The sequence below is a fragment of the Lissotriton vulgaris genome, chromosome 8, assembly GCF_964263255.1.
Source record: "Lissotriton vulgaris chromosome 8, aLisVul1.2, whole genome shotgun sequence".
NCBI classification, from domain to species: domain Eukaryota; kingdom Metazoa; phylum Chordata; class Amphibia; order Caudata; family Salamandridae; genus Lissotriton; species Lissotriton vulgaris.
This window is the reverse complement of record NC_141696.1, coordinates 1,269,316,446-1,269,332,525: the sequence shown is the minus strand read 5'-3', so window position 1 is coordinate 1,269,332,525 and position 16,080 is coordinate 1,269,316,446. Positions and strand designations below refer to the sequence as shown.

Here is a 16,080-nt window from a genome sequence, read left to right as displayed (position 1 = left end):
CGCAATTAAGGAATAATTTTCCCATTCATTTCTATGGGCCAGGAGGCCCATAGGAATGATTGTGCAGTAATTCTCAAATTGCGAATTCGCAATTTGCTAATCGCAATTTGAGAATTATTTCAAGGGTGCAGGGGTGTCTCAAAGACACCCTGCTGCACCCCTCAAATCTACATGTGTGTGCATGTGGCACACATACATGCCCTATGGGCATGTATGAGTGTCACATGCCACCCTTACAAATGACAATTAGGGCATTTATGTAAAAAATCGCAATTTACCACCAACTACAAGTTGATGGTAAAATGCGATTTTTTTGCACAACTTCGCACACCAAAAATGTGTCATACATATCATTTAAGGAATCGCAAAATTTGCGATTCCTTAAATGCTATGCAAAAGAAGGAATCGCAAATAATTGCGATTAAATAAATTGCGATTATTTCATACATGTGAAATATCGCAAAACGGCCGTTTGCGAGTCGCAAAGGCCGAAATTCTGCGATTTTCAGCCTTTGCGAGTCGCAAAAGCCTTGATACATCTGGCCCTTAATCTCTTAATCTATATGCAACACCAAACCTGCGATATCTGTGAAACTAGCAAAACTGACGTGTTCAGAACTTGGAATATGTTAAAGACAAATGTGAACGGGTTGAGCAGCGAACAAGGCGCCTCCCAACTCCAGGAATGACAGGCACTAGATCTGCAGGTTTCTGGGAGTTGGTAGAAAGCCACACGTCCCCAAATTCAAACGCTGCCTGCCTTAAATAGGAGCTCCTACTTTTTCAATCACTCTTAATGTTTATTATGTCTTGTTCCAAGCTTTCAATTCACAGCTGAATAGGCAAAGTTTCCTGCATGGCTGGGACGGTGTGCCATTCCTGTCCTTGTTCGCATTCGCCTGTCCTGCGTTACCTCCCAGCCGCATACACTCAACAGTGTGAGTACAATGGACCGGATTCACAATATTTCATGAGCTCGCCAGTAGAGCGCCAGGCTCTTCTGGGTAAGAGGTGCACCAAATATTTAAGCCCCTATCTGCATCTATGGGGTGACTACTACCCGTGCCTTTTCATAAGGTAGTGTGGAGATGGACAGTTGGTAGGCGCCACTTGTATGTGCTGGTGCACGGGTCTTTTTACTTCTACACCTGGTTTGGTGATGGCTTCTGGTCTTCTCGGCACAACCTGGGATCTTTATGTCCCACCCACAGGTCAGCCTTGGAAAGGAAGCTACTCTTGCTGCCGAGAAGCTGTGTTGCCTACTGTGGTGTGGACGTTGCTCCAATGCAGGAGGAAACATAAGTAAGACCCAGCTTTGTGGGATTCTCAATGCAGGAAGAAATAAAAATAAGACCCCACTCTGTGGTGTTTATCTCAAAGGAAATAACCACAAAGAAGCTATGAGCGTAAACAGCCAGAATTATCCAAAAACATTCAAATCAAGAAGAGTCAGAGGAGCTGCAAAAACATTTTAAGACAGAATTTTAAAAACCTGAACTTTTCTCATCCCACACAATGATTGACTCCAGCCCAAGAGGAATAAGGAGGATTTACTTCATTTGCTAGTGTCCAGGTGGGGTAAGCTGGTCAACCTACATTCTGCAGTCATTGAAATTTTCCTAAAAGCCCTTGTGTTAGACGGACCGGGAGGGTCGGCCGAGGATAAGGGGAGAGGTCTCCAGGCAGAGCCGTCTCCAGCGATCGTACAGACAAGTAACTTCCCCCCCACAGACGGACACCACACAAGGTTAAAGTTCAACGAGACTTTATAGGCAATTCTTTAAGTTACGATGGAATGGTACAAGGAGGTCTGGACTCAGGGGTCCCCTCGATTCTGGTCTCTGGTTTGGGAAAAGGGTAGCGGTACAGTCTTGTTACCAAAAAGGTGGAAATAGCTCTCAATCCTCGAGCTCGGCGTTCTAGATGATCGGGCCGCGGCGGAGCCAGCAGGTCCCGAGATGGACGAAGGAAACGACGGTCCGCGGCGGAGCCAGCAGGTCCCGATGAAGATGACGGTTACAAACGGTCCGCGGCCACGCCAGCAGGTCCCGACGACGATGAAGGATATGAAGGTTACGAAGGTTGCGGCAACACCAGCAGGCAAGACGATGGTGCACAAGACAGAGCTACGGCAGCGCCAGTAGTCCGTCAAGGATGAGTTCTTCTTTGCGTCTCTCGACTCCAAGATACAACTGCCTTCCTGCTCTGGAGCTGCCCCAGTTATAGGGCTGGTGTTCTTTGATGTCCGGACCCTCGCACTTGGAGGTCGGGAGGTCCGGGATGAGGGAGTCCAGACACCCAGCAGGGGGGTGGAGCCAGCGCCCGGGGAGGCGATGGGCGAGCGGCACTTGGCGGGGGAGAGCCATCGACACCTCTTTCTCCCATTGACTTGCCAAGTAGCCCGCTCACCTCCTGGGTGGATGGTGGTGCCGGGTTGTCTGAGGCCTGGCCAGGCCCAGGGTTGAGGTCGATCGGGGGCCAGGCGGCCTCGTGCTGGAGTGTCCAAGATGGCGCCCAGGATGGGCGCGCAGGCCTGCAGTGGATCGGGCCCACGAGGTCGACATGTTCGAGGGCAGGGGTCCCTGAGGGGACGGAGGACGTGTAATGGTGGTGTGTGGTACCTGCGGGACCGGGCTTGGGCCTGGTCGGGCCGGGGGAGAGCGGCCCTTCATGTGGCCTGTCCAACACCTTGCAGTTGAAAAATGAATGCAAACGGAAGTCAAGGGTACTCCTTAAATCGTATCCTGTGTTTCCGAGTCCGGTACGGTGCATGCCCCACTCCAATGGCTGCCGTGAAACACTGACATCCTTGAGTGAGGACCTAGTTTCGAGATATGCCCTGTGAAGTTCTTGTATTGCTAGGAAATTCCCTTTGAGTGCTAGCCCAGCTCTAGACCTACTGGTACCCTGCATTCAATTGAGATTCTGAGACTATTTCAAACCACAACAGGTTCACCCTGAACGGTATCCCATTTCTGGACACAGTCACTGGACAGTTGGTGCTGAATTACACATTAGGCGCACTGTTCCGATTTCCACTGTGGCCCACCCTTAACGTGTTGCAGGCATTCTGTATAGGAACAGAACTATGCCTGGGATCACAGAATGCCAGTAAGTAGGGACTGTGTCACCATACCACATCAGAACTTATGGGCCCAAATCTGACTCGCTCATAGTGCCTTACCTGCCCTCCTGACCTTCCCAGAGTAACAGGTAAGTTGGCACCCCAGAACACAACACTCTAGTCCCCTCAGGGAACCGTGGTATCTGATCATCACCTTTCGCTCTTTCACTCATGCCCACAATAAACAGAAAAGAGACACAAGAACAGTTTACAATATTCATTGGAACTATTGTGCTCTATTATCAAACAATTGAGCTGTGATTAGAAAACATAGAAAACTTAGTAGTGTAATTAGCCTTACTAATAAGGCATAGACAATGAAAATCCCTATCACGGTTAACGATATATGTGCGTAACCTAGCCTCACTACATGAGCACACTGATCTATCAGTAATCTTTGGGATTGGTACCGGGCCCCATACCTGGCATTTGATGTTAGCTGGTCTGCATCTCAGATTGGACAGAGCTGGTGAGCTCGTCCCGGGATCTTTCCTCCGCTAGAAATTCTTCTCTCGATTTTCAAAACGGCAAATCTCGTCTTATATGATAAGAAATGCTATGCTGAAAAATAGCACCTCAATCGCTCTATTATGTCTGGGTGTTAGTGTCCGGCCACAGAGAAAAACAGGGCACAATGTTGTTTGATCTTGTACATAATGCTCAAACTAAATCCCAGCAGAGAAGCTGAATACAAAACACGTGCAGCCTATTTCTACAGTAATAGTGTGGCACAAATACAAACGTGTCACTTTGTAACATGTGCAAAGCAAAAGCAGACTACAATGTGTGCAGTTAGGTTAACATAGGGGAAAACTACAGTGGGTCCTATAGGGGACTCACGACAAACTAGGTACTTCTGGAATAGACAGTGAGTGCGAGTAAAATTACAGTGAAAACATGTGGTTTAGCCAGAGCAGGCACAAACTCCCATTGTACAAGCCTGTATGGGAGAGTGCATCAGTGGCAGAGGGATCGTTTTAAACTGGAGGAGGACCCAACCTCACTGATAAGAAAGGGCAGCAAATTGTCCGGACCTGTGTACAGTGAGTGACTGAACCAGCCTGCATGGGATGCCTCAGTGGTCCCTGCAACCTTGGTGCCCCCATTTCAGAGTCACTCTTAGGTGTGAGTGACTTTGTGACACCTACTATGTGGTACACAATCAGTGCGATTCTCGAAAGCTTCTTTGCCACTATGCCTGCATCTGTAATGTAGTGCAGGTGCGAACACATTTTGGCCAGGGGGACTTTGTGTAATGCAGCCCATGGCAGCCTTGTTTCAATGGATGAAGATGTGTACAGTTATGCTGGTACAATAAAACATCACCATTGACTTTATTATTATTATTATTATTATTAAAGGCTTTTATAACGCGCTCTATTACTAAAAAATAGTATCCTGGCGCGGTAAAGGCGGAGCAGACTGGGAAAGGACAAATATTAAGAGACAAAGCAAAAAAAATTAGACTTTAATATTAAAAAGGTGAGTTTTTAGTCCTTTCTTAAAAACATTAAGAGACGGTGCAGTTTTTAAGTGGAGGGGAAGGGCATTCCAGGATTTTGCTGCTTTTACCGAGATTGATTGGCCGCCAAGTCTGCAATATTTAAATTTGGGGACAGACATCTGGCACATGTTGGCCGATCGTAGAGGGCGGTTAGGGACATACAAACAGAACCTTTTTCTCAGATAGACAGGGCCAGTTTGATAGATGGCTCGGTAGGCCAGCACTAGAATTTTAAACAAAATCCTGTGGGCGACCGGAAGCCAGTGGAGAGCACAAAGCAGGGGACGGGCACTGGAGCGCCTAGGTGCATTAAACAGGAGCCTGGCGGCGGCGTTCTGAATGACCTGAAGGCGGTAAATCAGGTATGCCGGCAATCCACAGAACAGTCCATTCGAGTAGTCTAGCCTGGAGAGAATTAAGGCACGGATGACTGTCTCTTTTGCTTCTTGTGGAAGAAGAGGGAAGAACCTGCGTAGGGTTTTTAGGGTGGCAAAACAAACCCCCGTGAGTTTCTTTATATGGTCCTCGAACTTAAGGTTCTTACCAAACCAGACTCCCAAGTTTTTCACTGGGCCAGATGTGGCTTTTGGGGGGGGGAGATCAGCAGGCCAGAGACGCTCACTAAAATCCTCAGGAAAAGAGCCGTACAGCAGAACCTCGGATTTACTCTCGTTGCACTTTAATTGTGCGTGTGCCAGCCATTGAAAAACAGAGGACAGACAAAGTTGGGCATCCGACGTATCTAAATTATCTTTAGGCCAGGTGAACAAAAGCTGCGTATCGTCGGCGTACGCCATAATTTTTGCCCCTAGTTGTTCAGCGAGGTAAATCAGCGGAGTAAGATAGATATTAAAAAGCAAGGGGCTTAAAATGGACCCCTGGGGAACACCTGTGGAAAGTTGTTTAGGGGTGGAGGCAAATGGGGGCAGCCAGATCTGTTGGGTACGATTATTCAAGTAAGAAGTCAGCCAGTCAAATGCTGGACCAGTGACACCAATATCTGCTAATCTGGCGAGTAATAGGGAGTGAGGCACCGTATCGAAGGCAGCAGAGAGGTCCAATAAAATCAGAGCCGCTCTGCCACCTCCGTCAAGGCACTCCCGAATAGCTTCTGAGATTTCGACCAAGGCCGTCTCGGTACTATAGGAGGCCCGGAATCCGTATTGAGCTGGATGTAGGGCCTCAGTTGACTCAACGAATTTATCCAGCTGCTTAAAGACAGTCTTTTCACAAATCTTTGCAAGAGCTGGGAGCAGAGATATAGGCCGGTAATTAGACGGCGTGGCCGGATCTAATCCATTTTTTTTTAGCAATGGAAGCAGTTTGGCTTGCTTCCAGCAAGCGGGGACAGTAGCTGTAAGGAGCGAAAGGTTGATCAGCTGAGTAACCTCATTTCCCAATGTTTCCGCTAATCCCGCAAATACTCTAGCCGGGCAAGGGTCAGAGGGAGATCCTGATTTTAGAGCAGCCACAATAGAAGTGATGTCAGATTTTAGTTGGGGAGTAAACGTAACCAATTGCTCAGTACGTGGGGGCATTGAAGGACGCAGAGTGGTTAGAGATGGTGTGGGGCCATTACACACATTTTGTAGGTCCTCCTGAATTTTAGCGATTTTTTCAATAAAAAACTCAGATAGTTCTTCGCACCATTCCTTCGAAGCAGGCAACAAAGGTTGTGATGCACAGGGGGACACAAAACTTTTTACAATCGTAAAGATTTCCTTACTATTGTTGTTTGCTTTATTAATGCGTCCTGCAAAATAGCTGGGTTTGGCCGATCTGATGGCAGCATAATACTTTTTTTGTGCAACCCGCAGATCCTTTTTTGCCTCGGGAAGATAGGCTTGTCTCCACAGCCTCTCCAGCTTTTTACAGTCTGATTTAAGGTCTCGGAGAGCAGGGGAAAACCAGGGTTTGGAGGGGGTAGAACGGAGTCTGCAGACCCGGCTACTATTAATAGATGCAGCGGTTGCGCATTCCACCCATGAGTTAAATGCGTTGGCTGCGGCCTCGATATCAGAAGGTAGCGAAGGGCGAGAAGCAGCAAGACCCTCAGAGAGGGTGTTGAGATTAATCTTCTGTGTATGGGCAATTTGGGGGTGGATCACAGCAGCAGTTATCAGAGGCCAAGAGAATCTGATAAGCTTATGGTCCGACCAGGTTACTGGCTCAGGATGAGTCATAGTGATATCAAAATTAGAGCATACCAGATCAAGAATATGACCTCCTAAGTGGGTTGGGGCAGCTACCCATTGCCTTAGTTGGGCCATAGAGAGAGCTTCTGCAAGGCGAGCTGCCTCTGGTAGGTCCGGGCTATCAACATGAATATTAAAATCCCCTAGGAGAAGATACCGGGAATGGCATAAAATCCGAGGGACTATCAATTCTTCTAAGACCTGCACAAAGTTACCAACGTGGCCTGGAGGGCGGTAGACCAGCGTGCCGCCTATGGAAGAGTGGGCGTTAAAGAATAGGGAAAAATGGAGCATCTCGGCATCAGGCAATTGTTGTTGGGAGTCGTAAGAAAAGGTCCACTGTTCTCTAAAGACAACTGCTATCCCCCCACCTCGACCTAGAGGGCGGTCAGATCTGACAATTTTAAAACCGCGTGGAACGGCCAATTCAACAGAGGGGGCGCAGGTATCATTGAGCCAGGTTTCCGTTATGAAAAGGAGATCCAGCTGATTGTCACTCAGCAGCTCAAAAATGTCTGCTGCATGTTTGACCAGTGACCTAGCATTAATCAAACCGCCGTGGACCAGTGAAGAGGCCACAGGGCGGGGAGGCAAAGGGTTAAGCGTGGGCTGAAAACGGTATTTACACACCTGGCAGACCCGGGATGCACTGTTTGCCACCTCCCATGAGGCGTTGCACAGACAGGAGCAGGCTTTCAGCGTCATAAGGAGAGCACGAGAGTACCGAATGGGTGTGTTAACAGGGCGCCGAGGAGTGTTGGTAAGGGGGTTGGCCCTGGGCCCGTCCGAGGCACGGACGGGCACAGACGGGCCCTCCTTTGGCGCTCCTTCGGCGCGCAGACGGCGCGCCCGCTGCGCGTCTTAAAGTGCATGTTTATTTATAGTCACAGCCCCTCCCTCAGCCGGGTCCGAGCCTAACTCAAGATGGCGCCCGTCTAGCCCTCCACAACAATCGGCACCAGCCGCGGTGGAACGGGGCACAGGGGGTCCAAATGTCAAGCGCTACAGCAGGTAACAGTATTTAAAAGTTTAAAAAGGCACAGGGGTTATAACACACAGTTTTTAAAAATTAAATGCAGGTAATCATAAGAGACTCGGTAAATCGGTGGGAGCTAGAAGGGAGCAGAGGAGAGCCCTCGCAATCTGCTCGCCTTCACAGAGCGAAATATCGAGGTGCTGCCACCACCTCCAGCAAACGCTCAGACCCACCTACTCGTATTCTATTTATAGTCACAGCCCCTCCCTCCGCTGGACCGCTAACTCGGGTCCAGCCGGGTCCGAGCCTAACTCAAGATGGCGCCCGTCTAGCCCTCCACAACAATCGGCACCAGCCGCGGTGGAACGGGGCACAGGGGGTCCAAATGTCAAGCGCTACAGCAGGTAACAGTATTTAAAAGTTTAAAAAGGCACAGGGGTTATAACACACAGTTTTTAAAAATTAAATGCAGGTAATCATAAGAGACTCGGTAAATCGGTGGGAGCTAGAAGGGAGCAGAGGAGAGCCCTCGCAATCTGCTCGCCTTCACAGAGCGAAATATCGAGGTGCTGCCACCCCCTCCAGCAAACGCTCAGACCCACCTACTCGTATTCTATTTATAGTCACAGCCCCTCCCTCCGCTGGACCGCTAACTCGGGTCCAGCCGGGTCCGAGCTAACTCAAGATGGCGCCCGTCTAGCCCTCCACAACAATCGGCACCAGCCGCGGTGGAACGGGGCACAGGGGGTCCAAATGTCAAGCGCTACAGCAGGTAACAGTATTTAAAAGTTTAAAAAGGCACAGGGGTTATAACACACAGTTTTTAAAAATGAAATGCAGGTAATCATAAGAGACTCGGTAAATCGGTGGGAGCTAGAAGGGAGCAGAGGAGAGCCCTCGCAATCTGCTCGCCTTCACAGAGCGAAATATCGAGGTGCTGCCACCACCTCCAGCAAACGCTCAGACCCACCTACTCGTATTCTATTTATAGTCACTTGGTGGGGGATCTGTTGTCATTTTGAGAAGTGAGCATTTCGGTTTTGGACTACTTTGCTGGATTCCCAGTCATTTATGATCAACTCACGTAGTCACAGGGAATTAAAGCAAGGGCTGCTGTACCAATGGGTCCGCTTGCAGACGTATCATCACAAGTTTCATGCATGATGGTATCCTATCTGCCGCATCGACCCACAGATTGACTAGACTGAACAAATCCCAAGGCAACTCAAGAGTACATCAAAAATTTGAAGGAACCCTGAATCTTTCTCCAACTAGATAAGACTCGTCATGGGGACTATGTTATTTGATCTGGTGCACCTTCCTGCATGAGTTGGTTCATATATCAGCCTCAAATGCACTAAAGCCATATTGCTTTTTTTGCTTACTTGTTTTAACCACCTATTTTCAACCCTGTGAATAAAAACTATTTATTTTACATATCTCAATCTTGCTGCTATTAGTATAAAGATTGCATTCACTTGTGTCCTGCAGTATCTTAGTGCCAACATCCCTGAAGTAAGTCTTGTCCGCTCACTCAGGCTATCCTTACAGAGTCAAAAATAGAAAAAGAGCAACTTCCTTATACAAATGGATTGCAATAATAGCCAAGGAACATGAAGGTGTTTGCTGGCTGTCAAATGATGGGTCAGAAGGATTCACTGAGCAGGAGCAGCCATTTTTGTCACCTAACGAGCGATGGAGTATGGGTATGGGGCTGATGTTCATTGGTCTCACTATTCGTCCACGGCACCTGTTTCTGGAAACAAAGGGTGTGTTGCAGTGATTGAATGTGATGTCCTTGACAGCTTCTTAGCACAGCTCTCAATTTTAGTTTTGCTCAGGCACCATCTTCAGATGGGAATCTCTCCTGTGCTCCCAAACCCGCAGCTGAAGTATTGCACTTTGTCCAAAGTTCCTGCAGAGTGAGTCTATGCAATCAGTTGCAGTTTAGAACTTTCGTTGAGTTGCTGTCCTTGGATGTCTATTTTTGCAAGGGTTTCTTGGATATGAGGTGTGTGCTGGTCTTAGTCTCTTTCCTGTGCGTGGTGGAGAACTCCGAGAAGTCACTTCTGCAGTTACCACTGTTTCCAGCTCTGCGCCTGATTTCCTGTGCTTGCTACATTTTCAAATGCAACACCATCGCAAGTTGGCTATTGCTACCATCCACACTTTTACTGTTTATTTCCATCTAGACTGTCCCTTCAATTTCCATCTTCTGGCCTATGTTTCCTGTTTAACTCCAAATTAGAGTAAGAAAATGCAATCTATATATAGCAACTCCTCCCCACCCTCAAACACAGCATTTTATATTTTTTTTCTACAGCATTTTTCGGTGCACTCCTATAAACACACCTGAGGCACTGGAACATCAGGATCCACCATGGACAATGTACAATAACCAAAGACTGCCTCCGAAATCGGAGAAAAGGTCATACAGGAGTTCCACATCTTCGCATATTCTACTAGCAAGAGTACAATTTTCTGCCCTTTTCATTAAAACTCATTTAAACGATAATGACAAATATACAAGGGCACGTGGGAATCCAAAGGGTCACCCTATTTTGCTCAAGAGAGACTTTGATCCTGTAGGAAGACCAGAGGCTCACATTATGCTTTATCTTTAGTACAAGTCAGCAGAAAAGTAAAACTTTCACAAAAAAAGAATACAGCTTCCATCAAGGCTAGAAAAAAATGTCTTAACACAACATACAAGATCAGATATATATATATCTTGGGTTAAAGAGCATCAAGCATATTGTGGATTGAAGGCTTTAGTGTTTTGGGTTAGACTATGGACTAGCAAAACCCAGATCCCAGTTAAAGAAGTCGAAGCTGAAGGACAAACTCTCAACAAAGCAGCCGGACGAGTGAAGTGGTTCAGAGAGGTGCTGCGATTGGGGCTGAGAGATATGTAGGAGGATCCCAAATTCCTGACGAAAGAAGGAGAACCTCTTTTAAAGGCAAAGTTTTGGGTCCATATTCAGGACCCCTGTTTTAATGCTACAGCACTGGGCACCTTAACCGGAAGATTCTTAGATTGTAAATGCATGTTTTTATTTGAAACAGTTATGATAAGATTGAACCTCCTCATGCACGAGCACTTTATCTGCAATTTAGGTACAACACTTTTCCCCTGAATTTCAGTAAAAGTAAATGGAAGCAGGGTACTGTAACCCCACTGTGCCCTTGAATGCAGCCTTAGCCCTGAATCAGTAGACCATTTAATGTTTTTGTCCCTCCTGTGCACAAATCAGACAAAAGTGGATAAAACCAATTTGTCGTGTCTTATCATTTATACGTCCAGCTGAAGCTTTGCGAGTGGCAAGATCAGACATAACAAAATGGTTAGTGTTTGCATTAATAAGATATTTGTTTTATGCCTGGCGCACTAAGATGAAGTCATTAACTAGACTAAATAATCTGGTCCCAATATGATGTTATCAGGAGAGTCTTATCTTTTTAATCCGGTCTTACTGGTAGGGTGCCATTACCTAAGAAAACGGTCATATGATATCAGGGCAACACACTGGATGATTTAGGATAAGGGCATATACGCCAATTGACATCATGATTTTACTGGCACAGTCTTTTTAACGCTGACGACTATCTATTTTTAAGTATTTATTTTATCATGTTTATCTTTTGAAATTGTGATCTTATTATGTAAAGTATCATTTGTATTTTATTTATTATTATTGTATAATGGTTTTTATAAGATTGTTGTGTATATCTTTGTGAATGATCATTATTTGGTCGAACAAAGACTACTACTATATAAATTATATTTACACCATTCCTTCTTCAATAACAAAATCTTGTTCATCCACCACCTCTTTATTTGCTGCTCTGCTAACATCTAAGTCCTTTCTATTTCTGGCAAAACATTTTATCATGAACAAGAAGAACACTGACAGGGACTTGAGGAGAATCATCTTAAGCCATTGCTTGAATAAATTGCCATTCACAGTTCTGATCAGCCCAAAAGAGTATTTCTTTCTCAACAGTATTTCACTGATGGATTAGGAGTTATCAGTCCTTCTACCTGGTGCCACTTTGCAGTGTCTCTTTTGCAAACGTCTTGACAACGAATCATTTTTATTTCAAACAGGTCTACGCCCTGCAGTTCAGTGCCAAATAAATGTTTGGTCTGTGTTTCTATGTAACCTATTTTTATTATTCTTTTTTACAACGTCTCTTACTTGTTTTGTCCTTCTTTCCAAAAGGTGGTGTGCTCGTTTTGAACTTCTGGTTCAGCTTACTGGAGAGGATGTGCCCAAAAAATGAGTCCACTCAGATACTACAATTCTTGGCATGGAGCCTGATAGTATTTATGCTTTAACTCTTTTATTAAAGTTTCAATAAAAGCAAAACAAAAGGATCCCAATCGTCCCAGCGGGCAAAGCAAGACAAAGTCCATTACATCAAGGTCATGCAGGACCCCAACCCGAAAGTGGAGGGCTATGATATAGACCACGTACAACTCCCTAGAACAAGACAGCATAACCCACCCCCACCCATTCCCCTCTGTCCTTAACTTAATGCGGGAGAGCCCCGCTGTTAAAAGTTGGATGGTGAATTAATCAACTTTGTATAGCCTTTCACTTCCGCACTGGATCCTTTAGTTCTGGAATTGGAGTATCTGCCAGCCGCAAAAGGCGGAGGTATCGTGGGCAGCTCAATTCTCGAAACTTCCTGGTAAGTAGCGTCAGAAATGGCCGCCACAATTCCGGGAATTCGCCCCCCTTCCCTGCCTGGACAAGTGATAATTTCTCCATTCCGAGCACCATCCACAATCTGTGGAGCCAGCCTGTATGTGGGGGGCCTGTGGGGTCCTCCAGTGGGCTAAAATGTTCTGCATGGCTGCCCCTAGGGCGATAGCGATGAGACGGCCCGCCGTGATCTCAAGGGGTACATCAGGGTGTTAGGTAGCCCGAAAAGGATATATGCAGGGAACCGTGGGAATTGGGTATCAAGGTGTGAGTCTATATCATCTATGATGGTGCTCCAGTAACCCTGTAGGCGGTCACAGCTCCATAGCAGATGTTCCGCTCCATAGCAGATGTTCCAATGTGCCACGTTCCCCACACCCTCTCCAGCAGCGGTCGCTGATGCGGGAATCGAAGTGGTGCAGGCGGTCCGGGGTGTGATACCAGTATGTTGCCACCTTAGTTAGGGTTTCGGTCAGGCCTGCGTGGTATGCGGAGTGCCTCGCTCTGTGGTAAATCCCATGCCATTCCTTGGATGTGAGCGCCCTCGCTAGCTCCCGCTCTCATCTATTCCTACCCGCATTGTATGTGAAAATGTTCGTGGTGAGGAGATGCTGGTATAGATCGGAGATCAGATTTTTGTCAGACTTGTGAGTGACAAGCCATTTTTCAAAGGGAGTGAGAAAGCGTTGCGCTCCCGGCCTAACCTGCGGTTGAAGAGCCCAGTGTCGGAGTTGTAGGTACGGTAATCTATCGGTCTCTGGGAGGCTATAGTCTTCTCTCATTTGTTTGAAGGAGAGGATACCACTCAGGTTAAAGAGGTGCCCCAAGGCTGTGCAGGGGAAATTTCGCCAAGCCGCAAATGCCTTCGGGTCGAGGCCTGGTGTAAAGTCAGGGTTGGCGAATAGTGGAGTCAGGGGGGACGGGAAGAATGTGAATTCATATTTGGTGGCGACCCGATCCCACACTTCCATGACAGTGCTAGTGATCTGGGAAGCATAAAGATTGGACGGTCGATACTGTTTGGGGAGAAACAGAATCCCTTGCAGAGGTATGCCCACCACCGCCTGATCTTGGAAGAGCCAATGTTTGCCAGATTCCAGTTGATGTCATTCCACTAAGCTGCAAAGCTGTGCTGCGTAGAAGTAGAGCTGTAGGTCTGGCACTCCCACGCCGCCGTGTTCCGGTGGCAGGATGGCCTGATAGTATTTAACCCCTTCCAGGCTCATGACGAGCTGGGCTCGTCATGGTGTAGCCTCCTCAAACACTGATGACGAGCCCAGCTCGTCATGAACAATGGGTTTTTAAAAATATCAGCATGGGTGCAGAATTCCACTAGCACGCATGTGGTTAAACAAAGCTGTCAGTATTGCAAACAGCTAGCCCTGTGGCTAGAAGCTCACCCAGTTTCCTTTTCTTCTGGACTCCACCCCTGCCTTCTTCCATGCTCATGCTCAGCCCTTCCCCACTCAAGATACTAGTCTAAGTGGGATCTTTAAAGGTTGGGTTAGATTCCACGAGTACATGGGTCGCTCTTTCGGCAGTGTTTCTGCTCTTATGAACCCCGAAATTGTCCTGTTAATGGCCAGCGTGTGAATTTCATTAGTGAGCCATAGGTAACACTATAAGAAGCCTCCTTGATATTTCTTCTTAGAGGACATATGATTATATTTTGGGGAGGTACAAAGAGTCCAGAGTTGTTTCTGGTGTTTCTATGACTCTGGTATGGCCAAGAAGAGTAAACAGACAAGTAAGTCTGTAACTGGGCACAAGCTGTCAGCAAAACTACGGTTTGAGGCTGTACTTTGGGATGTACAGCTTCACCATGGCACTCGTATTTAGTGCCTTGTTTTAGGTTTCGTTATAGCAAAGGCGTTTTACCATGAACAAAAATCAAGCATTTGTAAGGCCATCAGGAGTTGCTTTTCTATACTGCTTGCGCAGATCAACAACACTATCAGTGGATATATTTACATAGATAAAATGTACACCGGACACACAAACTAGATGATTTGGTATGCAGAGAGCCAAGTATTGGTGAAAGTTTTTTTCTCAGTGAACCAGACCCAACATTCTATTCACATGGCATTAGCAAGCAAGTATCATGAACCCAGAGATAGTGGGATGTCCACAAGCGTCAGGCCTGTGACTGTTGCGGGCCAAAAATGCAGCAGCCGAGATCATGTATAAATGAGAGTGTGATAAACAATCGATTAAATGCAGTAACTTAAGAAGTAGGCATTATAAAATGAGTGATGCACATCTTCAGTGTACCTGACATCAATGCTTATGGGGCTAGGTGTCCTGGTGTACCGAGTTCATTTAAGCTCTGCTATGGCTGTATGATGCAGGAAAATGAATTCCCCAATCCAGGAAAATCTTGTGATTGTTGCTAGTGAATTAGGATTCACTACATTGTAAAGCGCTGCAGCCTGTACTGACTGTATGGCTCAAAGAGTTTATAGATGTTGGTAAAAGATTTGTCTAACCCTCCTGTCCCCAACCCCTATTTCAAGAGAGGAAGGACAGAGTTAACTGAACTACAACAGAGTATTGGCCTAGAGTGTTAAGAGGATTCCAGGTCTGTTAGTGGGTGTAATGAGTCAACAATGAGTTTCAATGGCACATTAGGAGCAGAAGAGAAAGATGTATAGGTGGTATACATCAAAACCACCAAAAGGACCTTCATCCAAAACAAAATTCTCGCCAACTCGAGCAACTCCAAGGAACTTTTCAGCGCCATCCAGGAATTCACCAAACCCCGCAGCCAAGCCACGGACATCACCCCCTCCCTGGACCTCTGCGACAAGCTCGGATCCTACTTTCACCTGAAGATCAAAAACCTGTACGACATTTTCAACAACCATATGCCCGATCCCACAGCCATCCCAACCGCCGGCAACACCAGCCAGCCCACCATATCCTCGTGGACACCGACCACGACCAAAGAAACCGCCTCAACCATAAAAGGCATCCACTCGGGGGCCCCCACAGACCCCTGCCCACCACAGATCTACCACAGAGCCACCACCACCTTCGCACCCGAACTACAACGCACCATCAACACCACCTACGAGACCAGCACCTTCCCCAACGACTGGAAACACGCAGAAGTCATTCCCCTGCTCAAGAAGCCCTCAGCAGACTCGACAGACCTGAAGAACTACAGGCCCATCTCGCTCCTCCCCTTTACCTCGAAAGTCGCGGAGAAGACCATCAATGCAGTACTAACAAGGTTCATCTAAGACAACGCCATCCTCGACCCTTCCCAGTCCGGATTCCGCAGCAACCACAGCACCAAAACTGCCCTCCTCGCTGCCACAAACGACATCCGCACGCTCCTAGACCAAGGCCACACCGCAGCCCTGATTCTATGCGACCTGTCAGCTGCATTCGACACCGTCTCCCACTGCACTCTCCCAGCCAGACTGCACAATGCCGAAATACAATGAGCAGCCCTCGACTAGATCCGGTTGTTCTTCACCGGCCGAAGCCAAAGGATCAGACTGCCACTCTTCCTCTCCGAACCCATGGAAATTATCTCCGGAGTCCCACAAGGATCATCGCTCAGCCCA

The 16,080-nt window shown here is 47.2% G+C and overlaps 1 protein-coding gene across 1 annotated transcript in view; it reads right to left on the bottom strand.

Annotated features, from left to right (window-relative positions):
* Positions 1–16,080, bottom strand: part of MIPEP (mitochondrial intermediate peptidase) — an 833,321-nt gene that overhangs the window by 478,237 nt on the left and 339,004 nt on the right. The window lies entirely within an intron of this gene.